This window comes from Mesoplodon mirus (assembly GCF_964341445.2).
Source record: "Mesoplodon mirus genome assembly, chromosome: 11".
Classification (NCBI taxonomy): Eukaryota; Metazoa; Chordata; class Mammalia; order Artiodactyla; family Ziphiidae; genus Mesoplodon; species Mesoplodon mirus.
The window spans coordinates 17,407,444-17,435,342 of NC_138987.1; positions in this window are offsets into that span (position 1 = coordinate 17,407,444).

Sequence of the window (27,899 nt, forward strand, 5' to 3'; positions counted from 1 at the left end):
TCTCCACAACACACCATGTTGCCTGGACTTCTTTGTTGCATCATGCACAGAGGTAGTGAAGCATTAGTAAGCAGTGAGGCAGGGTGATGGCAGGGAAAAAACATGGTTTGGGAACTAAACAGCCACACCACTTACTGGTTATGTGGCTTTGGGCAGATTCCTGAACCTCTGTGTACTTTGATGTCCTCGTTTTAAAATCACTATTGTGAAAAATATATAAATAAAGCCATTTACCCCACATGGTTGCTGCCAGGATTAAATGAATGATAAATACCTAGAAAAGCACCATGTATATAATTGGCTCCTTCTCGCCTTCCTTTGTTGATACAGATCCTTTAGAAGTTTGCCACCCACCTTATTGTTGCTGATATAAGTTCCTAAGTTTGATACTAAGGAACACCTACAGAAGGGCCTTTCAAGGACCTGCAAGTTTATTAAAGAGGCAGACACCTGGCACTGAGAGATAAAGGCAGTGCAGTTAAGAGGAGATGGAAAACCAATCTAGAAACCAGGCAATGGGAGGTGGTGTGGTTCCTTGTGTTAGGAGAGCTTTTCCAAAGCAGAGCCCTTGAAGCTTTTGCGCGTCAAAAGCATTTTAAATGCTTTCCTCAGGTGCACGCGTATGGTATTGCTTCTGTGGCAAAGAAAGCCTGGTCTTGTCAAAATGCTATTGATTTTTTCAGAAGGAATCTCAATACCTCATTAACGGAGCCTTACATACAAGCTCAAAAGCCCACTCTTTTTTTTATAAGCTGGCTACCCACTCTAGGACACAGCATAGTTAATAAACTAAATTTTCATGCTTATTAAATTTTTACTAAACACTCTGAGAGAGTACATCAATCACTTCATTAATCTTTTTTTTTAAGCCCTATGAGGAGATTATTATTTTGTACATTGCAGGTGAGGCAACTGAAGCTCAGAGAGGTTAACTGTCTTGCACAAGATCACACAGCTAGAAATTGGTGGTGAGATTTGAGCTGATTCGGTCGTTTAGTCAATAAATATTTACTGAATGACTACCAAGTGCCAGGTCTATCTGAGTCTAAAGCTAATGTTCTTTCCACTATCTAATTCTTCCTAGTAAAATAAATTATATAATAGTATTCTTATTATTAATAATATTCTCTCAAAAAGTGAAGCAGTTTGGCCTTATGGCTCAGGAAAAATAATCAGGCTGATTGTCCTGGCCAGGCAAGTATCCACATGGCTCAACATTACTCCACGTGTTTCCCTTTCAAAGGTGGATGCTTAAAAAGAATGGTCTTCTACAATCAGAAGTGCCATTCTCAGACAAGTATATGGAAGTATCTGTGCTTAACTGCTTATAAGACTTTGTGAGGATGATACACTTCAGAATGTTTACTTATTAAAAAGTTGGAGAGAAGCGAAGATAAGTACATGCAACTCACTAAAAGAGGGAAAATCCAGTTGTCACAGTGCCTTGCATTTATAAAGGGCATGACCCTTTTCAGTGTACTGTAACATAAATAATGCCATTTTAGACTCATACCAAGTCTGTGAGATCCAGAAGGTGATCGTTGTTTTACCCATTCCTGAGGAAACTGAGGTTCAAGTTGTAAAGGTCACAGGTACTTTAGAAATGTCCAAGTTCACATCACTATTTAATGGCAGAATCAGGATGTGAACTTGCCTTCTATCCGCTCTTTCTGGTACGCCGTCTGCATTGGTCGAGATGAGCAAGGTTACACTGCAGTAACAAATGGCCTTCAGATCTCAGGGGCTCACAATAATAAAGCTTGATTTCTTGTTCATGTCCCTTGTCACCTGTGGCTTTGGTCTACTTTGTGTTTACAGCTGGATGACATAACAGCCTCTAACTGGAACACAGCCAGTCATGGGGCAGAATGAAAAGCAAGTGTGATGGACCTCACACTGGCTCTGAAAGCCTCTGATAGAAAGTGACTGTCAGTCTCAGTTCTTTGGCCGAAGCAAGTCATGTGGCCTTATCCCCATACACTATAGCAGAGATGTATTATCGTTCCACAGGGAGGAGCCCAAAATAGGAGTAAAAATGTATCAGTTTATATTAGATAGTGATGGATAAAGTCCTTTGGGGTTTCCTTTCCTTGTACCATGACGTATTCTCTAATCAACGTGGTACCGATTAACATTTCAGATAGGATCAGCCAAGCAGTCATCTTACACAATGTAAAAATTAAATAATTAAATAAATGTAATATTTTAAAAAGCAACAGTTCTAAAATATGCCTGTTGTGCATGAATCCTCCTGCGTCTGCAAAGAAAGCAACTTTTGCTCTGGGAATAAACTTTCCGTTGCTGGCAGGAGAACTGGATAGCAACACTGACGTGATCCTGTGAATGGGCGTCAGAGTGTTATATTTGAATGTGTAATGAATAAACATTGGCAGAAACCCCCTTTGCCATGTGACTTCAAAACAAACACCAGTCAGTAGGCAACTATCAGCTGTGCCCAGTAGGGGAAAAAAAAAAAGCACTCATACACTCTCCCTCAGTGAAGCAAAAATCCCCTGCCGAAATCACCTCCCCCAAGAATGTAGGGCACCAGTGGATTCTCACATGTGTTCGAGCACGCAACCCCACCCCTGGAAAGTCCTCCTGGCAGAGCCATTTAAGCAAAGTTCAGAGGAAGACAGGAAGACATGAAACAGAGGTCAGGCATTCACAGAATCTTGCTTTCCCTTGAATCAACTGGCAGCTTAAAAAAAAAAAAAGGAGCATTTAGTAAGATTTAAAGTAGCTGATTTCGAATGTTGGCTGACTTATCATGTCCCTTACAATTCTAAGATCCCATGATACTGTAAATTTCTGGGATGAGAAGAAGCAAATCTATTTTCTCCTTTAAGTACAGAAAAGAAAGAGGAAAAGGATATGCTTTATATAATAAAATTTAACAGGGAACAGCGTTGAAAAAAAATGTTCTAGGAACTATAAAGTTGTCTTGGGTTAGGCAATCTGCATATAAAATTCTGGTCCTTAAACTTGCTTTGGCATTGCGTCCAGACTTGATTTGTAGAAGTGACACTTCTCTAATACTTCTTTGAGAGCAGTGATGGGGAGGAGGAATGCCCTCACTTAGAACTTTACCTTAGACTTTTTGTAAAGGTCACCAAAGGGAAAACTCATAAAGAATCATTGCTCTTTAGTCACTTTCAAGTATGAGACACGTTGTCCTCGGATAAAGGCAAACTATTATTGCATGTCACATTTTAGATTAAATAATTAAATTGCTATGTCTTGCTTTTTTTCCTGTGACTTTAAATAGAATTCATGTTGAAAGGAACCTAGATTATTAGGAAATGTTTCTGAGTACATCTAATTTTGCTTTTCTAAAATGCTTATATGTAACTCTATAATTTCACTGGCATAATTATTGCTAACAAATCTCCACAACTGATATGCAGATTTTAATGTAGCTATAAGAAAATTTGGGTCTCAGGTACCAAAATGCCAAAATAGGATATATGAGTGAAAGAAATTAAGGGGGGAAAAGATATATTAACTATTTCTTCTCTGACAACCAACCTAGTCACCTGCTGCTTCTCTAGCTACTTTCTATAGAAAGAGTAATTGGGCAGGAGATGTGTAGACTCTTTTGAGTCTAACTGGACACGAAGAAAATCCTCTGATGGCTAATAGAGGTAAGTAGTACAAGAGAGGCATTCATGAGAGAAGACTGTGGTTCATTTTGAGAAGAGAGTGTGAATTATAGTGTGACAGGATCAAAAGGTTTGAAAGGGAGTGTTGGGATCTTAAGCATAGCTTTCTTCCCTTTCAAACTAATTCAAATTTCTCTTTAACTCCTGAATCAAATGTTTGATGGGGCCTATGGGTAGTACTAGACTTCAGTGAAACTATACAGAGAATCAATAATTATATACATACATACATATATGAATACAGGTATACATATACACACTTACATATATGTGGGGATATATATAAATATATATGGATATATATCTATATATATACCTATATGAAGATATACCACACACATACTTATACCTATATGGATATCTATCTATCTATCTATATATATATACATACATATGTGTGTATATATATATATATAGATGCACACATACATATGGGTATATATACACACATACGTACAGATCTTCCTCAATTTATGATGGGATTACATCCTGATAAACCCATGCTAAATTGAAAATGTCATAAGTCAAAGATGCATTTAATACAGCTAATCTACCAAACGTCAACAGCTTAGCCTAGCCTACCTTAAACATGCTCAGAACATTTATACTAGCCTTCAGTTGGGCAAAATCATCTAACACAAAGCCTCTTTTGTAATAAAGTGTTGAATATCTCCTGTGATTTACTGAATGCTGTACTGACAGTGAGACACAGAATGGTTGTGTGGGTCCAGAATGGTTGTAAGTGTATCGATCATTTACGGTTGTGATCCTGGGGCTGACTTTGAGCTGCTGTTGGTGCCCAGCATCATGAGAAAGTATCAGACCACATATCACCAACCCAGGAAAAGATCAAAATTCAAAATCCGAAGTACGGTTTCCACTGAGTGCGTATCGCTTTTGCACCATCGTAAAATCAAACCATTGCAAGTTGGGACCATCTGTATATGGATATATGTATGTGCACACACATTTCTATATGTTTTTGACTGTTATGGCACAGTTATTCAACTGCATTTAACAACAATTGAACCCCAGTCTTAAGCCAACTACAAAAATAAATGACTGAATTAAAGACAACTGTAAAAAAATACGTTCAAGAAAATCTAGCACATTACATGTACATATATGTACAATCTGCTAGTGAAAGGCGACTTTCCTGATCAATGCATTTCTTGACCAAATACAGAAGCTATAAAGAAAAGATAAACATACTTGATCATATAAGAATTTAAAATCTTTTTTTGGCAAGAGAAAGTTTTTCTTACAAGGTAAATAGACGAAGGATAGGTTCGTAAATATTTGTAACATAGAGGACAACAGTTTTTTGTTTGTTTTTAACAAATTGACAAAAATAGACAAACTCATGGAAAAAATGAATAAAGAAATAGGAAATTCACAGAGGAACAAACCCACATGGCCAACAAGCAAATGAAGACATGCTCACATTAAATCAGTCAGGGAAATGCAAATTAAAATAACAATGATGTATCTTTATACCCATCAGACTGACAAAAAAGTTGAAATGATCAATAACCTCTACTGGTGATGGTTATGTGGTAAAATGGTTACTCATACACTGCTGAAAAAAAATTAGCTGTTAAAACTGTTTTGGCAAGCCATTTAGCACCATATATAAAAAACTAAACATATACCTGTGTGTGCTATCCAACACTGCAATCTCCTCTTGAAAACTCGAAGATAATCAGCGCACAGGGGCAAGTGTAAGAGGACACTTATAGTAGCAAGAAAAGGAAAGATGGACAGGGATCAAAGTAAATGCTCATCAGTGAGAATGTCTAAAGAGATGATCGCTCACCCACACCATGGATTATTATGTAGCCATTCCACAGAATGAGTTATAACTGAATAGCCACTTTGGAAGGATTTCTATACAGTTACACCATAAGTGAAAAAAATAATAAGACAAAAAAATTGTGCATTATTCAATGCTCATAAAACAAAAAATAAACAAACCTCCTCCATACATATGTGTGAATAAAATGTGTATATGTGATTATATGAGCAAGGGGAAAAAATGTAGAAGCACATATCAGGTCACTAACAATAGTTACGTGACAGAGAGGGGTGAAGAGGGATGCAAAGGAAAAAAGAGGGAAGTTGAAGCTAAACATCAAGAAGAAAACAAAACAACTCTACTCAATATTTTTTAATAACCTATAAGGGAAAAGAATCTGAAAAAGAATAGACATATATATATATGTATAACTGAATCACTTTGCTGCAACCTGAAACTAACACAACATTGTAAATCAACTATACTTCAATAAAAAAAGAAGACTTCTCTAAATAACAGATAAATATGTGTGTGAGATAACGTGTGTGCATTTATGCAAAACTATATACGTTGTATATGAAAAATTATAAAAAGAGTGAAAAGCTATTTCAAAAGCAAGCTCAAAACACGATAATATTAATGATAATATAAAATCGAATACTTATTGAACCCTCACTATTGACAGACAGTGTCCTAAGCAGGTATTGTCTCATTAATCCTCACAATAACCCTACAATGGAGATATTAATATCTTTATTTCCTACAAGAGAGGAGTCCCACTTACTCCTCCATAACTTGAGAGCTGAACATTTGAAAAACTCAAATAAAATCGACCATCTCATTTGCTTCTTTAGTGATCTTGGTTTGTTTTCTTTAATGTCTGGATCGAGAAGATGGAACTCAACAGGGTACCATCAATAAAGCTATAGCTGCCCAGCGAGCCAAGGTTGGTGTGAGTCACCTAAATCAAGGGCAACTGTCTTCATCATTAACTTCTTCCGTCATTCATTCATTTGACAAGGAGCTACTGAACAACTGCTGCACCGTGGTGGCTGTGACAGCCTCTGAGTGGTTGATAGCTTGCGGTGGCTAACAATTGACATCACCAGGTGCATTTTGACCTCTCGTCCTGAAACTGGGTGGGAAAATGATCTGGCTTTGACAACATCATCGGGCAAGATTCCCTTCCTGAGAAAAGGACGGCTTCCAGTGACATGGCAATGCTACTTGATCCGAATTGCTCAGTAGAACTAAACAGTGGTGAACGAAGCCACGAAAGGAGGCTTCACTTAGCAGCCCACCACTGACACTTAGCAAACCATTTCTTCACTAGTGTTTTAGAGAGAAGTTAGGGGTCACTAATTTCTTCTTCTATTTTCATATCTAATTTAAGCATCCTTTGTCCAGTCTTGATGAAGAGATGCCAAGCACCAGAGCATCAACAACAAAGTGCTTGATGCTCAAACAGCACCTCTTCTCCCCTTCCGTATGCACCCATTCTCTTCCAAAACCCCTTAGTAAGGTCAAGGTGTTAAAATAGTGACTGAGATTCAGATAAGGCTGCAGAAAGTTGCTACTCAATTTATTGACTAAGTAAACACCACTGAGAAAACCCAGAGCATGGGTCCCCTCCTCTGATTTTGGATCCTGAAAGAGATCCTGAATCTGAAGATACACAAATGGGGAAAGTGCTTCAGTGTCTCACAGCTCCGTCTGTCCGAGAGCCAAGACGTTCAATCACGCATGTTGTGTTTTTGCAGGCCCCTGGCTTTCCTTTCTCGTCCTTCCTTTGGCTGCCTCTCCCACCATTTCTGGCAGGGAACACTCTGGAGAGGCCTGGAAAAGTTTCCATCCAGTCACTCCCTTTGGTTAATTATTAGCAGCTCTGGTGAAATTTGTTGGTAGGGCTGTTGGAAACAACCATCTGAAAAGAGGTTTTTCGTTTAACCATAGAGCTCATTCGATTGGAGATTTCCAAAATCCTGTCCTCCAAAATCTGAGATAACACAGACAAACGCCAAACACTGAACTAAGAAATGGTGTCTAGTTCCTCTTCTAGGACTAATTAGCTGAGTGATCCTGGTCAAAGGAGGAAAGGTAACTGACAAGGTGACACATTAGAAACCCAGGCAGTGCTTGCTCATTTTAATCCCCATAACAATGTATCACCTACAGTATTAACCTATTAGTATCTCCATTTTACAAAGTTAGAGACTTCAACCCAAAGTCCCCAAACTTTGTATTAAACCATATAGCCCCATGCATTTCATTTACCCAAGTTTCAAGTTCTTCACCTAAGAAAGCAAGACAGTTGAAGTGGTTGCTCTCAATAAGGTCCTTCTAACTCTGTAAGCCCAGCAGGCAACAAAAAATTTCTCTTATAATTTCCACATACATTCTCCCCTCTCAACCTCAATTTCCCAGTAAACTTTGGGGGCAAATAAACAAAATTGTATTCTGCGCATAAAGATGCCAAAACAGCCATTCACCCATTAGTTGTCAACAGGACACAGCCCCTTCTCCTCCTGAAGCTATTGCTTCACCCTTGTTTACGTTGCTCAGTTCCGTCAGTTTAGAGCACATTAAAAAGCAGAACTGGGCTGGCTGGTTTACGTTGGTGGTGAACTTTGTGCCTCAACTGTATCGTAACCCCAGAGTTTACTCAACCCCACCTGGCAGCTCAGCTCTTTGAGATAAAGCAGGTTTTCTCTGAGGGAAACCAGTAGCAGTTTATCTTTTTGCTCTGCTGCTGGCAGACAGCTGGTTGGGCATCTAAGAGACAGTCATCTGCCAGTGGAAGGTAATAAAACACACACACACCCAAACAGACCAAAAAAAAAAAACAAGAGGAACATGAAGAGAGTCTTCCATATCAGAATTACAACCAATACTTTCTTTAGGTAGCCTTGTTTAGGACCAACGTAAGGTCATCTTTTGGGAAACTATACTTTCTGTCTGTCTGTCTGCATGTGGATGCCTGTGTGTGCTTTAGGATTATGTGGATGTGTGCATGGGAGGGGGATGGGGAGATGTGAGTGAAAGGATAGGATCCTGGAAAAATAGCTAGTGAGAATCTAAAAGCCATTCCTGTTTTCTGAAGTAGTATAAGGTTTGGATCAATTGCTCATGCTTGAAATGGAAAATTTCATTCTGTTAATCTTTTCCAAAACCACGTGTAGTCATTCTCTTGGAGAAAGTTATACTGATAGCAACAAAGCAATTTAAAAATTTTTATATAGGAAAACATACAATGCAAGACATGTGGAAGAGAGTAGCCGATGCATTGGTGATTTGGTGGTAATGCTAAGCAACACACAACATTCATGCACAACCAGCTGAAACCTCCATATTCAAGTTTGATACAGAAGAAGACAATGGGCTTTTCCACCTCCAGTCAATCCTAGTGTTATGAGCTGAATTGTCCCCTCCCAAATCTGTTGAAGTCCTAACGCCCAGTACCTATGAATGTAACCTTATTTGGAAACATGGGTCTATAGACGATCAAGTTAAGATGAGGTCATTAGGTTGAAATCAGGGTGAAGCATCCACAAGCCAAGGAAGACTATATATAGCCAGCAAATCCTCAGAAACTAGGAGGCAGGAATGGAACAGTTCCTCCCACACAGCCCTTAGAAGGAATCAACCCTGCTGACACCTTCACCTTGGGCTTCTAGCCTCCAGGTCTGTTGGTTAAGCCAACCACTTTGTTATGGCAGCCCTAGCAAATAAACACACTTAGGTTTTCTCGACGTCACCTCCTGCAACCACACATCTTTCCTCTAATTCCTTTATTCACACAGCCTCTCCAAAGGAGAGAGAAGAGATTTTGAGGAGAGCTGGGTTGTCCCTCCATCCTTCTCTCCTGCTTCAATCCAGTCTTTCCTAATTTCCAAAGAGGTGTTCATAAGAAACTTCCAACATAACAATAAGTGGCTAATTCTACCTAAGAGCTAAGTAGGGAGAAAAATAAAGAATAACTATTGATCTGGGAACTTTTCTTCCCCAAAGGCTTGCGCTAAGGACTCTTGTGCCTGGATGATCCAGCAGCAGTTGCAGAAGAGGACAGCAAAAACAGCATTTGCCTTTAAAAGGTCCTTCGGTTCAAATCTGATGTCATATACCCTAATTAGATTCAGATAGTCTGTTTGAGTTACACACTGCTTTTAAGCAACTAATTTGAGTTATATATACATTTAGACAATTTGGTTTCCTTGTTTTGTCACTGTTGTTTCTTCCTAGAGAGTAGTGGATGGATCCTGATACTTAGACTTAGGTTGGAGTTAGCTGTTGCCTAAAAACACTAGCCAAAGGACTGGCATTTGGAAAATATATTTTTGAATTAATTTAGAAGGGGGGTGTGGGTTCAAGCAGCTGAGAGGTGAACAGATGGCAGTGCATGCTAGGAGTTTCTGGCAAGGAGACAGTCACTAGAAGGGGTGGTTGAATGAAACACTTTTGTATGCAGGTTGCAGGCGAAACAGGAAGATGAGACTAGATTTGGCAGCTTCTAATGCAAAATTTATTAAAGGGGAATGAATTTGATTATAAACAAATGACAATTTATTTTTCATATCTCTGCTCAATTTCCTCAGAGAATTTTCCTGTAAAGGTTGAGCCTCTTAAATCACTATTCTAAGAGAGTACGAGGTACAAATATGACAATGGGGCTTCAACTTATCCATATCAATAAGCTTTGAAATGACGGCAGCAATCTAAGAAAAATATCCAAACATGGAGAAGATTTGTTCCTTTCTAGCTATGACAAAATCACAGAAAAAAATGTTATATAGGATGACATTAATAAAATGTAGGATCTTGACTAATCAGTAAGAAAACCAGAGGCCCTCAACTGTTCTAGAAAGAAGAAGCTGGCGCTTTTTGTGCCAGCTAACACAAAAAGGTTTCTTCTGCCAGGTAACACGTGCAATTGAAAAGCAAGTTTTGCCATTTGGCTGGCCACTCCAAGTATACGTCTAACAGGCACACTTTAGAGGTAGGCACTGCTTTTGAAACCTAGACAGTTTCAAGCACTGTTCCTTGACCAGTATTTGACCACACTTCCTGACTCACTGTGATAGTTATGTCAATTTGGCTGGGGCATGATGACCAAACATGTGGTCAAACATTCTTCTGGATTTTCCTGTAAGGGTGTTTTCGAATGAGATGCACATTTTAAATGGTGGATTTTAAGTGAAATAGAATGCCCTTATAGTGTTGGTGGGCCTCGTCTAATCAGTTGAAGGCATGACTAGAACAAAAGACTGACTTCCCCCGAGCAAGAGGAAATTCTGACAACAGATGGCCTTTGGACATCATCTGCAACACTGGCTCTTCCTGGATCTCCAGGCTGCCAGCCCACTCTGCAGATTTTAGAGTTGTTAACCTCTATGATCATATGAGCCAATTCCTTGAAATAAATCTCTTTCTACATGGACACACATCCTGTTGATTCTGTTTCCTCTGAAGGATCCTGACTAATACACTCAGAGATTTGTCCCCAGAAGCTAATAAACCTTCTGGCAGATACCAAAGATAATTTAAATTCAGTCTGAATGATGCTTAATGGCCAGCTGCAGCAGCCATCGGTGCAACGACACACACATTTCAAACAGGCAAGATGTTTTAGTGAGGCTTTAAAATAACAATTCTATTTTCAAGGGAAAGACAAATGTGTCTACTGATTTTCTCTGGGGTCATCATGTGGCTGCACCCAAGGAGAAAACTTCCTCAATGCCTATGCACTCCATATTTGTCATCCATCTCCACATCCCCAGCAGAATGCCTGGCATGGAGCAGCTAATCAGTGAAGGGGTGGAATTGAATTGGGGGATGGTATATGCTGAGTAAGTGATCTCCACCCTACCCTTCTGATATTTACCAGCCACATTCCCAGAAACCAGGCAACTGCTACAGGAAAAAAAAAAAAAAAAAAAAAGTAACATGTATTGAGCAATCACTGTATGCCAGACCTTGTTAATAATCAAATGCATCACTTCACTTTTTCCTCAAAGTCACTTTATGAGGTAGGGACTTGCATTATCTCTACTTTACAAATAAAGAAACAGAGACACAGAAATGAAGTAATTTGCCAAGATCGCACACACAGACAGTCGCACATCCAGTAAGATTCAGACCTAGGATTTGAACCCCAGTGATGGATCTAGAAGATCAGCAATCTTCAGAAGCTCTTAACCTCCTCTGTACCCTGAAACATTAGAGACTGGTGTGGAGGATTAAATTCATGCTAGTAAGAAGAACTACAAGAGTCTTGATTCAGCATTTAGTGCAGGATCGGGCAATCCTTTGTTGTGAGGACTGTCCAGTGCACTGTCGCATGTTCAGTGATGTCTTTGGCCTCTACTCACTGGATACCCCGTGTCTCAAGATGTGAGTCAAAATTATCCTCAAACATTGCCAGATGTCCCCTTTGGGTGAGGAAGGATCACCCCAGTTGAGAATCATTGGCTTAACGTACTAGAATTCATCGTCCCCTAGTGACGCATTTTTATCTAAACCCAGTATAATTACAGTATCACTTCACACAGTTATTTACATAAGTTCCTCAAACACTGTTATTCAGCATTTCCCTGGAGACTGTGTATGCAGTTGCCCCTAAAGAAGAGATTTTTCTAAAAGTGGATAGAGCTAAAAGGGGAGGTGAAATAGTAAAATGCAAAAGAGTTCACAAGGTGAATTTCCATTCTGCTTAGTGACCCTCTTTGTCCTTAGGTTGGGGCCAGGCTGCCTGCGGGCCTTCTATTTCCCTAGATGTCAAGCAACAAGTGGCTGGAGGGCCCTGGCCCCTGGTGATGTCAGAACTTCTGCCACTGTTCCCAGAAACGCTTTGAGGCCTATGAAGAAAGGTCAGAAGCCACTATGGTGTCTGCCGCTATGTTTTTGCATGTTCAACAGAACATGCTGGAATGTTCTGTTGAACAGAACAGAATGCCTGGAATTCCCCACCTCTACCTCATCCACATCACTTGCAATCATAACTCCCAGGTCTATTTCCTTGGTAAAACATTACCATCAGCAATCATCATAGTTGTTTACTGGCTTGTCTGCTGAATGTCCATCTTCACCACTCCCCACCTGCTCCTAGAATGTAAGTTTCATGGAGCAGGGACCCATAACTCTCTCTAATTCCTAGAAAAAAAATAGGACCAATACATAACGGGTATTCCATACATGGATGTTGAATTAAGTAACTACCTCTAGAAGCTACCTTGTACTATTCAAACTTTTTGCATGTTTTTTTTTTTTTCTGAACTACGAACAGTTCATGAAATGATCTTTATGGGGTAATGAGGCACATGAGTAAAAGTTGAGTCACAGGATGTCGTATTGTATGATTGGGGGGCATGCTTTAGGCATCCCAGTGACCTCAGAAAAGAGTCGCAGATAAACCCTTGCCCATGTCCCAAGACCTTCTGATCCCAGTGTGGAACCCTAGTCCCTACATGACTCAGCCACCATTTGCTCCCACCCTTGTTGTCCCTTCACGTGTGAAGCGTCTCAGGACTTGCCCCAGCTGACTCTGTGCTCAGAACTTCATTGCTTTGTCCTCTCTTCTTTCTCATTCATGAATTCTCTTGGGAAACAGAATATTTTATGTGGGATAAAGAGAAACACATATGTAATAGAAAAACAAAACTGTGAAAAGAAAAAAAACATTTTAAATCAAACTATGAAATGATTATAGGTTGATTCATCAGCGGGAAACACATGGAAACAATTATCCCAAAATCCAACAGTTATGAAACCTGAAACCCTCTTCAACATTTTGTTCAGAATTACGTATTTGGCCTTCAGGAATTCATATTAATTGTCTGTTCAAACACCAAGGAAAACATCTAATTGGTTGGTTAAAACACTCATAAACGATCTTCTGCTTTTTTCTGAATTAATATTGGAGAAACAAGAAACAGACCACTTGAAAGGAGCCTTAAGTTGATGCCTCGGCAGCTGGGAAAATTCCAAATCAAGCTTGTTTTATATCCAAGGGTTGGAATGAGGATAATAGGGAAGCAGTAGTGGGGAGAAGTTTGCTATTCTGACCTTGGCCTTCTCAGCTCATGCTATGTATGGCTACCACTGTGCAGAAGCTCAGGTCACATCAGGCAGTCAGGGACTAAATGTTACCTCATAGTTTTCTTTCCAGTTTTGATTTCTAGTTTGCTATTCCTCTTCTGGTATAATGACCATAACGATACTACATGGATGGAGGTGACCTAGTTAACCAGTGATTCTACAAACTATCCCCAAAGGTCACAATGTAACCATAATCAAAATCCTTTTGCATTAGTAGTACATCACCAGAACAACAAAATTTCAAATCTCTGTGAAACTTCCATGCAGGAAGGGTGAAGGAGTAATCACCTTGTTCTGCAGTTTCCTGGTCAGGCAATTAATAATACTCATTACATTCAGATACCCTCTCTGTGTGTCTCTCTCTCTCTCTGAGCAAATGAATTACTCTCATCTCTAAGGTCTTTGCATTCCTTTGCAATCATGAGCTCTTTGCACACAGGCTTTGGGTTCTCTGCTTCAGTTCCACCAACTGGATATAAAAGGACAAAGTACCAACTGTCAAGCCCATGTTTGTAAACTAGCCTATCTGAGAAAATAATAGAAGCTGTAAACTTAGACAAAATGGGATATATTTGGTAGCTCTGCTATGCCAAATATTGTTGATAGTACACTCTTAAATTTAAACATTTTTAGTCACCAAAAGTCAAAAGTCTTACTAGTTAAGTGAAAATAAGAAAGGGCATTGTTAAATTTTTGTGTAATAAACATCATGGCACAGAAATGTTTCCCAGGGGTGAGCTTCAGAGGACTGACTAGGCAAAGAGATCTAGAAACAAGTTTCTGCAAAGGAGGAAAATGGAAAGGAGAGTGCTCAGGTGATGGGTGAAAACAAACACTTAAGATTCTCTCCTCCACACAAAGTTAGAGAAAATTCTATGTGTGATATGAAGGCTTCAGAGAGCAAAGAGCGCCCTGCTGAAAGGTGCCTGCCCACCACACTGCCTGGTGGCTCCCAGAGTATCTAGCATAGAGCACGACATACTAAGGGCATCAGGAAGCTTTCAGTGAGAGCACCTGAGGGAAAGTTTCTCTGATTTAGAGGAGACAGTGTTCATGAAATCAGGAACATGTGAATATCTTAACATTCATTCAGCAAGTATTTATTGAGAGCCTGCCATGTTATAAGCGCTGTTCTAGGTTCTTGAGACTCAGTAGTGAACAAAACAAAGAAAAAGAAAATCTGCCCCCATGGAGCGTATATACTAGTGAGAGGAAATAGACAATGAAAAGCAATGAACTAATAAAACATGTAGTAAGTTATACAGATGCCATAGAGGAAAATAGATGCCATGGAAAGAGATTGGGAAGGTTGGGGGATGTGGTATAATTTTAAATAGCGTGGAAAGGAAAGACCTTAAGGAGAAGTGATTCTGAGTCAAGATGTAATGGCAGTCAAGGCGTGAACCAAGTGGCTATCTGGGGGAAGAGGTTGATAAATGCAGTTGGCTTATTTCTGAACTAATCTCTAATTTAAGGCTGGGGGCTGTCATTTTGTTGACTACTTGGATGAGCTCCCATTCTCCTCACCTACTTATCTTCTACTCATCCCTCAGGGTTTAGCTTAATGCTGATTTCCCTGGGGAAGCATTTCTTACTTTTTATCTTGTGCAGGTTAGAAATCCTTTCCTCCTGTGTCCCGACAGCATTCTACTTCCCCTATCCAAATACTTATCGCACTTCATGATACAACTTGTTGAACTGTTTTCTTTCCATGTCTTGCTGAAAGGAGCGAAGAGACCTTCTGTCCTGCTCAGCAGTAGGTCCCAATACCCAGCACAGTGCTGAGGAGATAGTACTGCATTGGGAATCAGCCCACTTGGGTCCATATCCTGGCTCTGTCACTCACCTGATACGTGCCTTTGGGCAGGTTACCGAACCTGTCTAGGCCCCAGTTTCCTCATTCTTAAAATGAGAGAACAGATCTAGCAAGTGCCTGGCACAGAGCAGATGCTTGATAAATGCATCTAACAATCCCCACATCTCCCAGGAAGACTTGAGATCCACAGGGAATGTTTCTTTCTACGATGACACATCAACAACAGTGTGTCCCAATGAGATGAGGATGAATTTTAGACTCAGGTGAACCTGAGTCAGTTGGAATACTGAGTTCCGTGTTCTGTAATTACATAAATGGGGATAAAAATCTCTCTTTCAAAAGTTTGTTGAGGATTTAAAGAGATACCATACACGAGGGGCCTGACATATAGTGGGGTACTCAGATGTTTATTCTGCCATTAGCGTTACCCACACTTTATTATTATCCTCCATTCCCACTACCTTTTATGACATTTTATAAACATCTCGTCATTTCACCCTTCCTTTGGTCCACATTCTCTCCTCCCCAGAAGATCGTAAATTTTTGCGGATAGGACTCTGAACTTTATTTCTCAGAGGTTCTCATTATGCCTTCACAGGGCCAGTCCCAGAGTAGACATTCAATATGTATGGAATGAATGATAAATGGGGTAAGAGAGAGAGAAAGAGAGGAAGGGAGGGAAGGGGAGAGAGAGAGAGAGAGAGAGAGAGAGAGGGAGGAGAGAGAGAGAGATCTTGTTAAGTCTACGGAGAATAGAGACCTAGGAATGGTTCATGGAAATCAATGTAAATGACTCATGCAAATGAACTGACTGACTGAAACATATTTAGGCCTCCCTTAGGGGGGAAAAATTCCATTTCCATCCCTAGGATAGATATTTATCTGTGCAGAATCTCTTAGATACATTCCTGCCTGAAGAAAGAGGTGACCTCTCAAGCTCCTTTCTTCATCTCTCTCTTTCTCTCCTTCTCTCCCTCGCTCCTTCTCCTGTTGCTTAAAATCAATTTATCAATAAATTTAGACAGAGAGAGGGCAACAGTATTGCCTGAATGAGATGTATATTTTCCCACTTGTACAAATGAATTATTCCAAGAGATGGCACAATTACAGTTCAAGGTATTAGTAAGAAAAACCAGCTATATTTTTATTAGAATGAAAAAAATATCATTGCAGATAAACCAATCTTCTATTTAGTCCTAAACAGAGCAAATCTGAATCATGCAAAAAAGGAATGCACAGCTTCTGGTGACTATAGAATGCATTACTAAAATCGTATTACTTATTACTAAAAAATGTATTACTTATTACTAAAACATTACTAGATGCCAAGATACATCATTCATAAGTTACTGTTTGGTTACCTGAGTGCTGAGAGGTGAGACGTTTAACCAGTATAAGGGAAGGTGGCTCTGTACATCGGAAAAGATATGTTTCACCAAATGGGCTCACCAAATTTAAAGCACTGAATTAAGGAATTTACAAATCTGCCCAGTAAAAGCACACATGGAAGGAATCTATGGATCACCTCATCTACTTCTTAAATACTTAAATACAGCAGTGTTTCTCACTCTGAACCCAAGGGGTCAGGAATTACATAAAATTTTTAAATTTTGGAATATTTACATTAATTGTATATTTTTACATTATTTTACGGTTGTAACAAAAGAACTGTATCGGTTTTCTCTTGCTGCTGCAACAAATTACCACAGACTTGTGGATTGAAACAACACGAATTTATCATCTTCTAGTTCGGAAGGTCAGAAATCTGGCATGGGTCTCATTGGGCTAAAATCAAGGTGTCAGCCAGGCTGGGCTCCTTTCTGAGCACTTTAGGGAAGAATCCATTTTCTTACCTTTCCAGCTTGGAGAGGTCATCCACGTTCTTCGGCTTGTGGCCTCTTTCTTCCACCTTCAGAGCCAGTGATGTAGCATCTCTCTAACGCTGCTTCTGTTACCACATCTCTTTCTTTGACCATAACCTGGAAAGATGCCCCAAGAATAAGGATTTGGGTAATTAGATTGGGCGCAGCTGGAAATCTCCCTATTTCAAAGTCTTTAAACTTAATCACATTTGCAAAGTCCCTTTGATCATATTTACAGTTTGGGGAGATTGGGGTGTGGATGTCTGGGGGTGGGATGCAATATTCTGCCTAACAAAAGAACTCTTTTGATTTATCATTGGTAACTGACAAAAAGTTTCTTGGGCTTTCCTGGTGGCTCAGTGGTTATGAATCCACCTGCCAATGCAGGGGACAGGGGTTCGAGCCCTGGTCCGGGAAGATCCCACATGCTGCGGAGCAACTAAGCCCGTGCGCCACAACTACTGAAGCCCGCGCGCCTAGAGCCCGTGCTCCGCGACAAGAGAAGCCACTGCAATGAGAAGCCTGCACACTGCAACGAAGAGTAGCCCCCGCTCGCCGCAACTAAAGAAAGCTCACGTGCAGCAACGAAGACCCAACACAGCCAAAAATAATAAATAAATAAATTTATTTTTAAAAAAATGTTTCTTAGAATAAGATTTTAGCTTCATAAATCAGCATTTTTCAAATTGGAATAGGTGGACACAATCCTGAATATCTACAATATTTTTCAGATATATTGTAGTTTGAGAAACACAGACATTTAGCTTTTTCGAGAGCTGCTGTCTAAGCAGAGATAGGAGTCCTGTGGAAACCCGTTAACTGTGTGTAGCTCTACCACCAAAGGCTCCATCAGATAGGGATGCCACTTTGTAAATTCGTGTAAATACTTTGAATTCAAGAGGGCCCAGGTTAAGGAGTATAGATAGTATTATACAGGGTATATTGCCGTTTCTAGAGAGGCAACTCAGTAATCATTTTCTACTATTGTGTATCTGTATCATCATCACCAAGTAGAAAGAAGAGTCCATTAGACACGCTTCCAGAATAACATGGGAAAAAGACTCATACTAAGGGGGTGCAGAACTGGAGGAGCTTACACTGCCTGCTCTCCTCCCCCCACGACTGTATGATATGAAAGAAACAACACCTCTTTGTGCAACCAACAGTAGAAACAGACCAATCAGCCACCTTGCAAATGAAAGGTGTTATAAAAGGACAAGAAGCCGGGGGATGGCATTGCAGATAAATGGAAAAAAGATATCACAGGGGACGGTGGTTCTTAACCAGGGGTCCATGGATTAACTTCTGAGGATCTCTAAACTCCTAATATTCTGACTCTTTGTGAATTAGGAGAAAGATCCTTCCATTCACAGCTTTCTCAGAAGTGTGTGACTCCCAAAAGGTTGAAAACCACTGTTGTCACATGGAAGAAAAAGTAACCTGAGAATGTTGAGAGTTAGGACAACCAACCAATAAAATGGAAAATTGGGATAAATGACTGGGGAAGAGGAGAGGGAGGGCAGGAGTTATATTTGTATGTTCACACGCGCTAACGTTCATGAAACGATTGTCTCCAAAATGAATGGGAGAGGAAGTGGAAAGCGTGCCGAGCCTCTGACATCACCAGCTGCGTTTCTCTCTTCCTCCCCCAACACTGCCCAGCCCAACCCTGCCACCTGGTCCTCCTAGCAACGTGGCATCTGGCCTTTGCCTTCGGTTCTTGACACGGCTCAGGACAGTGGTCTCAAATACGAAGGGACTGCATTTCTAAGACCCTAGGAGCTGAGATGTTCTGAAGACAAAATTACACACACATACACATATGCAGGTACATGGCCTTTTGTAAAAGGGGCCATTACTGCACAAAAACGTAATGTGGAGCTTATTAACAGCTCCCCCAAGGTCCCTTTCCTATCCTATTAACCCAAAATAGAAAGGAAAAAAAGGTAGAACCACTCTGAGATGCACTTTTTTTTTTTTACGGCACATTTTTAATGGTACAGTTTATAACCACCACCACCACCCCAAAAGAGAATGCATCACCAGCAAAATGCAGATGGACTCTACCCCAGAAGTAGAAGTGGGGGTGGAACCAGTCTTCTGGAAATATTTACTCACATTTACCTATGTTTACTGTGTTAAATGCCAAATTCTACAACGGAGTCAACACACACTGATCTCTCACTGTGTCTTTTTAATCACTTTCTCTCACATAAATAGTTTGGGTTTCCAAATTTCTGCTGTTCCATTATAAATACAGCTCATTCACATTTTGTTAAAACACTCCATGTTATTTCTTGGATTCCAATTACCCAACAGAAGGTGCATTGACTTTGCCTGGGAAACAAGGATAATGTCTGTTTGTAAAAATTTACGGCGTTCCCTCCCCCCCTCAGAGTGTTTCAGACATCTAAGAAAGTCAAACCCTGGGGGAAAATATAAACAAGCTGCTTGGAATAGACGCACAATTACATATCCTATTTGTAAAACATACTGCCACCATCTTGCCAGGCAATGCCAAAAGAAAACATGTATCCCCATATAACTCACGCAAACATTTTTTTTTCTTCATCCTCACCGATGTCTAAATGACTTCAATGACAAATACATCCTTTGGTGGAAATAAACCACAGTTGCAAGTGTTAAGATTCCAGGTGTAAACTGGTCACATTGCATCCTACTTTTATTGATAAGTGAGGCAGTAAATATTAGAGGAATCAAGAAGCTTCACAGAAAATAATAACACAAAACTTCTAAGAATAGCAGAGCAAGGGAATGTATTGTAATAATCCTTTCTGCTGGTTGGAAAATGTATTTAATTCCCTAGAAAGCCAGAGACTTTATCATATATACGTATGCATCTGCATATACACATATACATATATATCTTACATGGGACCTTGCACGTGGAAGCACCTCAAAGTTTAAATAAAATTGATTACATAGTGCCCAGAGGAAAGAATTCAAGATTTGGGATCAAACAGATCTGGGTTAGAATTCTGTGTTTGCTACTCATTAGGTATTTGATCTGCGACAAAAGATGTTACTTCTCTGAGCCTTGATTGCTTTCCTCAAGTATAAATGTGGGAAATAATGCCTCTCTTGTACGAATTGTTGAGAAGACTGGCTTGTACCTGGCACATGGTGGGCACTGGAGAAATGAAATCTGTTAGCATTAATCATTAAATCGCTTAATTCATTCACCAGATGCTGAGTTCCTACTCTCTCCCCTGCACTGTGCCTTCACGGGACCCTAGACATACTTTGATCTTAGTGTACTAGGTACACATTTTAACTCACATATTTTTTTTTTTTCTATTGCTCAATATAACTTACATTTTGAACCCTGATTCTGCCTGTTGGTAGATACCTGAGCTCAGGCATCCAGGGCCTTCCTTCATCTTTTCTCTGGGGTTATGTCATGATTTAGAAGGTGATATAAAGGAAAGGTATAGTTTTTCTTTAATGTGATGACGACTATTATCCAAATAATGCGATGAATACTGCGACAGTGGGATAATGATACTTTGAAATATTAACAGCCCTTCTCCTCTAGAGCCCCTGGTTTGGGCCCCTTTTTAGCATTATGGGATTCATTGCCAAAAGGCTGTTACAGCAAAAAGCAGAGTAAAAGTTTTTGAGTTTCAAAAGCCTGGGCCTGAGGACATAGAGGTGACAGGATGGGGTTAGAGTTAGACTTCCTACACCCGCCTCCCACCCTCCACCCATCTCACCGACTGTTGAATAACATTTCCTCAGCTTGAGGGGAGTTACAAGAGTCACAGTCAACACAGGAGAATTTCTGTGCAACCGGTTCTGCAAGAAGGGCCCACATGCAGAGAAGGACGGAGTGACAGGGCTCCCGAATGACCCTGAGAGCTCCAGTCGTGGGGGGATTCTTGCTTCCATCTCTTGTGGAGCCTGCGAGGAGCATCAGAGCCCACAGAAGAAATGCCAGCACACTGCATCTAGGAGAGCCTCACTGAGTTAACAGAATGGGTTCATGTTTCTGAGAGTGACCCAGAAAGAGACAGACCTTGGCACCCTCAACTTTCCCATTGCCCGGCACAGCCTGGGAACATCTATGACTGTGTGCCCAGGAAGGGCACCCGAGCAGGGAATTTGCTAAACCTGAGAGGCCTTCAAAGGTGGGAAGGAGAGTAGGAATTCCCTGGCAGTCCAGTGGTTAGGACTCTCTGTTCTCACAGCCAAGGGCCCGGGTTCAGTCTCTGGTTGGGGAACTAAGATCCCACAAGCCACGCGGTGTGACCAAAAAAAAAAAAAAAAAAGATAGGAAGGAGAGTGATATTACGACCACCTGTCTGGACTGACTACCAAAGGAACAGCGGAGACAATGAGCATCAAGTAGAGGCCAGCAGGAATAGGTGATAGCCAAGACCACATTCCCCAACCCAAGCACTCTGGGTTTACACGAGCTGTGTAAGTTACGTGTTTAGACATAACTCCAGGAAAGAGACGGGAGAAATACCCTGCTTTACCTGAGCTTAGGTATCCAACAAGAAGCAGAATGAGGGTTCAAACTATAAGTTAAATTGGTCAATATAAAAAAACTCTGTGAGCTGAAATGCCTACCGACTACACTAAGATCAAGGTATGTCCAAGGTCCCATGATTCCAAAGAGAAGAGGCTGGAGAAATCAGAATAGGGCAGCTGGACTTTAGCAGTGAGGACGGAAAGGACTTCCACCTGGGATCCGGAGCGCCCTGCACAGAGGGAAAACCTATGCAGAGGAACAAAGCTAGAAATGGTGAACTGGGGGGATAGTCAGTGATTTGGTGTGGCTGATCTTAGGGGACAGGCTGGGGAGTCATAGGAGGTCCAGCTGGGAAGGAAATCCTGGGTCCAACCATGAAGATTATTATTCACAAGCTCTAGTCCTTTAGAAGGAACATTCTGGCAGTCGTGTGTAGAAGTGATTTGGAAGGGAGAGTGAGAGGCCTAAAATTAGAGGCCGCAAGTCCAAACTAGCTCAGACAGAAAATGAAAAGAGAAGTGACTACAGGAGAAAGCACGTAAGAATGAAGCTGAAGAAGACACCCCAGCACCTGGGAGGAATAAATACAGAGGAAATAGATTTAAATGACATTTAGTTCACTAATAGGAATCCCAGTTGTGTATCAAATTTTGGCTTTGCTTCTCTTCTAGACTTTAGCAATCACAATCAGAGTGGGACACAATCACCTAAACTGATTAAGAGTGTGGTAGAGTCACACATGGTACACTAAGAACACGTGGGAAAAACATGTATGCACATGGTCCTATCATGGATTTTTATAGACCTTTTATTTTTAGAAAACATTTTAGAGATAATAAAATTGTAATGGAACAACTCTGCACAACTATGATTAAATGACTGTTCTGGAGTCATGCTGTCCTTGAATTTGATTCCTGACTATACCGCTTAGCAGCTGTGTGACACTGGGCAAGTTACTCAGTTTCTCTAAGCCTTAGTTTCTTCATCTGTGAAACAGGAAAGATAATGGAACCACCTCTTTAGGTTCTCATCCGAATTAAATCAAGATAATATATCTGAACGGTGCCTGGCATTTACTAAGGTCTACTGGCTGTTATTCTTTGGAGGATTGAGACAATCCATGTAAAACACTCAGTGTTCTGCCTGGCTCAATGTGTGCAATCCTTATATGCTGGCCATCACCATAATTATTAGCCGAAGTCACTCAATAAACCCTTCTCCTTGTCCAGCCACCAAGAGGGCAGCAATGGTAGCAGCAGGGGAGTGGACTCTTGCTGCTACAGAAGCTGTGCTAATAAACACAGCTTCAGCTGCTATTGAGTTGTCCTCCCAGATAAAGCTGGACTTGATACTGCCCAGCTCTGATAGGGAGGGGAATTATCTCCTACAAAAGCCTCTTGGAAACTCAGAGTGGGCAGCATCCTTCTCCATGTTCCTTCCTTTTTCTTGTTGGAAGAACGGACCCAGGCAGAGGGCAAGGCCAGGAATGCTTACTAGAATTCTAGCTGAATGGCTCTCAATATGCTGACACTGCACAGTCCTTGACAGAGAAGCACTGTCGGTCTCCTCATGGCCGCTGCAGTCAGGCAACCATGATTGCTTTCCTCTCCCTCCTATGGACCTGAATGTTAGTCCTCCCAGGATGTGGCGATGACACCCTTTATCATGTCAAAGAATTTCCACATGAAAGCACCTCAAAAATCCATACAACTTGCATTTTTAAATAGACTTTATTTTTAGAGCAATCTTAGGGTCACAGCAAATTGAGTGCAAAGTACAGAGGTTTTCCATAGACTCCCTGTCCTGACACAGACAGGCGCAGCTTCCTCCACTATCATCTCCCAAAAAGTGGTTCCCATCCACGAACTTACACTGACACATCATTATCGCTCAAAGCCCATAGATTACATTAGGGTTCACTCTTGGTGGCATATATTCTATGGGTTTGAACAAATGCAGAACAACCAGTGTCCATCATTCTAGTGTCATACAGTATAGTTTCACTGCTCCCAAATCTTTGGTGCCGATTCACCCCTCCCACTCCCCTCTGATCTTTTTATCATGTCCATGATTTTGCCTTTTCCAGAATGTCTTATAGTTGGAATCATAGAGTATGTAGCCTTTTTAGTTTGGCTTCTTTCACTTAGTAATATGCATTTAGATTCTCTGATGTCTTTTTATGGCTTGATAGCTCATTTCTTTTTAGCACTGAATAACATGCCAATGTCTAGAGGTACTACAGGTTATTTATCCATTCACCTACTGAAGGACATCTTGGTTGTTTCCAAGTTTTGGTAATTACGAATAAAGCTTCTATAAACATTCATGTGTAGGCTTTTGTGTGGACAAGATTCTTCAGCTCATTTGGGTAGTTACCAAGGAGCACGATTGCTGGATCACATGGTAAGAGTATGTTTAGTTTTGTACGAAACTGCCAAACTGTCTTCCAAAGAGGCGAAACCACTTTGCATTCCCACCAGCAATGAATGAGAGTTCTTGTTGCTTCACATCCTCACCAGCACTTGATGTTGTCAGTGTTCAAGATTTTGGTCGTTGTAATACGTAGGTGGTGATATCTCATTTTTGTTTTGATTTTCAGTTCTCTAATGACATGCGATGTTGAGCATCATTTCATATGCTTACTTACCATCTGTATATCTTCCTTGATGAGGCGTCTATCTGGGTTTTGCCTATTGTTTAATTAGGTTTTTCCTTTTTATAATTTTCTTATTGCTGAGTTTTAAGGGTTCTTTGCATATGTGAAATAACAGTCCTTTATCAGATATGCCTTTTGCAAATATTTTCTCTCAGTCTGTGGCTTGTCTTCTCATCTCTTGATAAAACTTACGTTTTCACATTTATTGCAAATATCTTTCTTTGCAACAAGTCTATTGTTATTGCTTTTTCTGTAAGCCATGAAAAGAACACAAAAAATGACAGAAAAGGAGACCCCAATGAAAGAAACAACATACATTGCAGACACACTCAACTCAGGAAGTACAGATTTGTAGTCATTGATCAAACATGTATAGAATAGTTTGCTGGACCAGATCTTATTGGCTGAGAGCACATGATAACACTCAGAGTATGGAAACAATATGTGACCACAGTGTGCTGTAATAGATTATTATATATATTTTATTTTAGGAAAATATTTCAGAGACAAATATCATTCTGATGAGTCAACCATGTAAAACCACGATAAGGAGAGTATTTTGGACGGGTGGGGAAGGAGTTTCTGGGACCCCACTTTCCTCCTGAAGTACTGCCTTTCCAACTTGAAACAAAGGCTGACTGGAATAAAGCAAATGGTCTTCATGGGATCCTGAAGACCTCCTGAAACCAGATAGAAATTTATCTTGATTTGGTTAAGGAAGCCAAGAGTGCATAAATCCCTGAATCTGTCATAGAAGAAGAAGGATATTCTGCGTCTGATATGGTCTTTGTGCACTGTGCTCAAGAGCATGGAAATTTCCAAGAGAATATTCCCAGAGGCAGGTCTTGGGTCACTTAAGTGCATTATGTCTGACACATGGAAATTGTACATGAAGGTATTTTAGGTGTTGCCCGAATCATGCAGAAAGCTTGGAGATACTTGTCTCTATTACGCAATGCCAAGTGTCAGACACACACATACACAAATTTATATGGAAAATGCTGAGCTCTGATATTACACATAGGCAAAACACTTATGGAGGTCTCTTGCTGTTGGAAATTTCAGCTGTTAGGAGAGCCTAGGGCTCAAGATGTCGCATGGGGGAGGGGCCGTTTCCTTCAGCCATTCTCCCTCTAATCCAGCACTGAGGAAGGGCTGTGCAATCCTCAAAGTCTAGGAAATGAATCACAGGGGTCTTCTACCTTTAGGAGAGCCTATGCTCACATTATCATAATGTTACAAAGGCCAACACAAAAGGGTGTGCAGACTCTCCACTCACCTTCAAATATAGAAAGCTGTGTTAAATATGCTCTTGGGGGAACTAAAATCCCACAAGTCACGTGGTGTGGCCAAAAAAAGGAAAAAAAAAATTCTCCTGGAGGTGGCCTTTCAACAGTCCCCCAACTCCTAGCGGGAAGTTGACCCAGCAGAGAATTCTGATACACACCCTTTCTCTGTCCCTTTCTTCCAGTAGCTCGTCAAGTGGAGGAAACAGTAAATCAGAGTACAGAGGCATCTGGGATTGATCACACCAGCTTTTGAGAATTTTGCTTCTTAGTCCTATACTCAAAAATGCATGCTGGCCCTTATGCCAAAAATCAACAGTCATTATAAAGGCTAAATTCTCCGTTTTTACTTTCCCTTCAACAGATTATATTTGTAATATCATAATATAATATGATTTTTGTAAGTTAAGACTTTAAGAAATACACATAGTCAGAAAGTATAAATTAAAATGTGACAAAGTTCATGGGTCTAACCTCTTAATTTTTTTGAGAAAGAGAAACTAGATTCAGTAGAGATGAAGTGACTTTCCTCAGCAAGTTTGTGATAGATACAGCTCTATCAAGGATCTCATTTAAGCACAAAGACATAGTATAATGGACTCTTCCTGATTTTGCGCTCCAAAATCCACTCACCCTTCTCTTGGTTTCCCAATGTTCCTTAGGGGAACACTACACAAACACCCAAAAAAACCAGACACATATGTACTTTTGCAGTCCATGCCATTCCAGTGGAGCAAGTGATACAAGCATAAAACAATTAGCACACAGCATTTACTCTGATCACAATAATTGGTTCAGAAATCAGCAAAGCTGCAATCAGAACAAGAGACAAAATGAGATTTTTGCTGGTGATGCTGACACAAAGACCTTTACTCTTCCCGTAGAGTTGAAGTACAAGGATGTAAGAATGGGAGACACTATAGCTCTCCTAGAGCCACAAAAGGCCAACCTATATAAGATTGAAACCAACACACAGAGGAGAACAGAAAAAGAATATGTTTTCCTAATCCCTTTATCAAGCCATGCCTGAAGCTGGCCTGAGCCCTTGAGTTTTCAGATACATTGAGCCAATAAATTCCTTTTCTAACCTAGAAGTCGTCTTTGAACTTTGCATTCTTCTGCCCGAAACACCCTTCCTCCAGATAACCACATAGTTAACCTTTCCTTCAGATCTTTATTTAAATGTCACCTTCTCAATGAAACATTTCTTGATGATCATATTTAAAATTGCAACCCTCCTCTTCAACATGTCTATTCTCCTTCCCGCTGCCACCCACGTAGCACTTAACAGCATCTAACACTCTGTGGATTTCATTTACTTCCTTCATTGTCTGTTTTTCCACTAGAATGTTAGCTCAATGAAGGCACAGATCTTTGCTGTGTTCAACGTTTTATTCCCAGGCTCTGGAAGAACCCCTGGTACAGGATACACACTCAATAAAAATAGGTTGAATTAGTTAATTAATTTACCATATTTAACATATCGCCTATAAATGATTTTAAGCTTAAGCATTTTGCTGGTGGTCATGATGGGAATGGGAAATGACCACAATGGCAAACATGGACAAGTTACAAAAGTCTCCGAACCTGACAATGATTTCATTGTCTTTCTTTCTGATCTGTAGAATCTGACTCCCCACTGAGCAGGTTACCTGAAATCCCAAAGACCTCAGCTTTTTCTTCTAGAACACTGAAATTTGACTTCTCCCTCTTCTGGCCCTTATCTTTCAGGAGAGTCCTCGCTTTATCAAAGAAACAACAATTAAGAAACACATGAGGTGCTAATGTCATCAAAATTGAGGAATGTGCATCTTTGACACCCACAGAGATCAGAATAATACATTTTCTGACTCTCAGAAGAATATCTCTCAGGAATTTTCTCACAAGAGCAAGAAAGATAAATGAGTACATTTTCTGTGATTAACCTCACACACACACACACACACACACACACACACACACATGCTACATTTCCAATGGCTAAGATGAGAAAACACCCAGAATGCAGCCCTGCAAGATGCCATGAATACTTACCTCCTTGGCAGCTGCAGGGTAGAGTATAACTTTTCCTGGCCCTTCCCGTGTTCTTTCCTGGGACTTCAAATTAACACCTAGGCCCCAGGAAATTCTCCAAACTCTCTGTGGCAATCTAAAACTGATCATCACTTTTTGATGGCTTTTTGAAATACACCATTTCTTGGTGTAAAATGAAATAGTTGGCAAAAGCAGGCGGAAG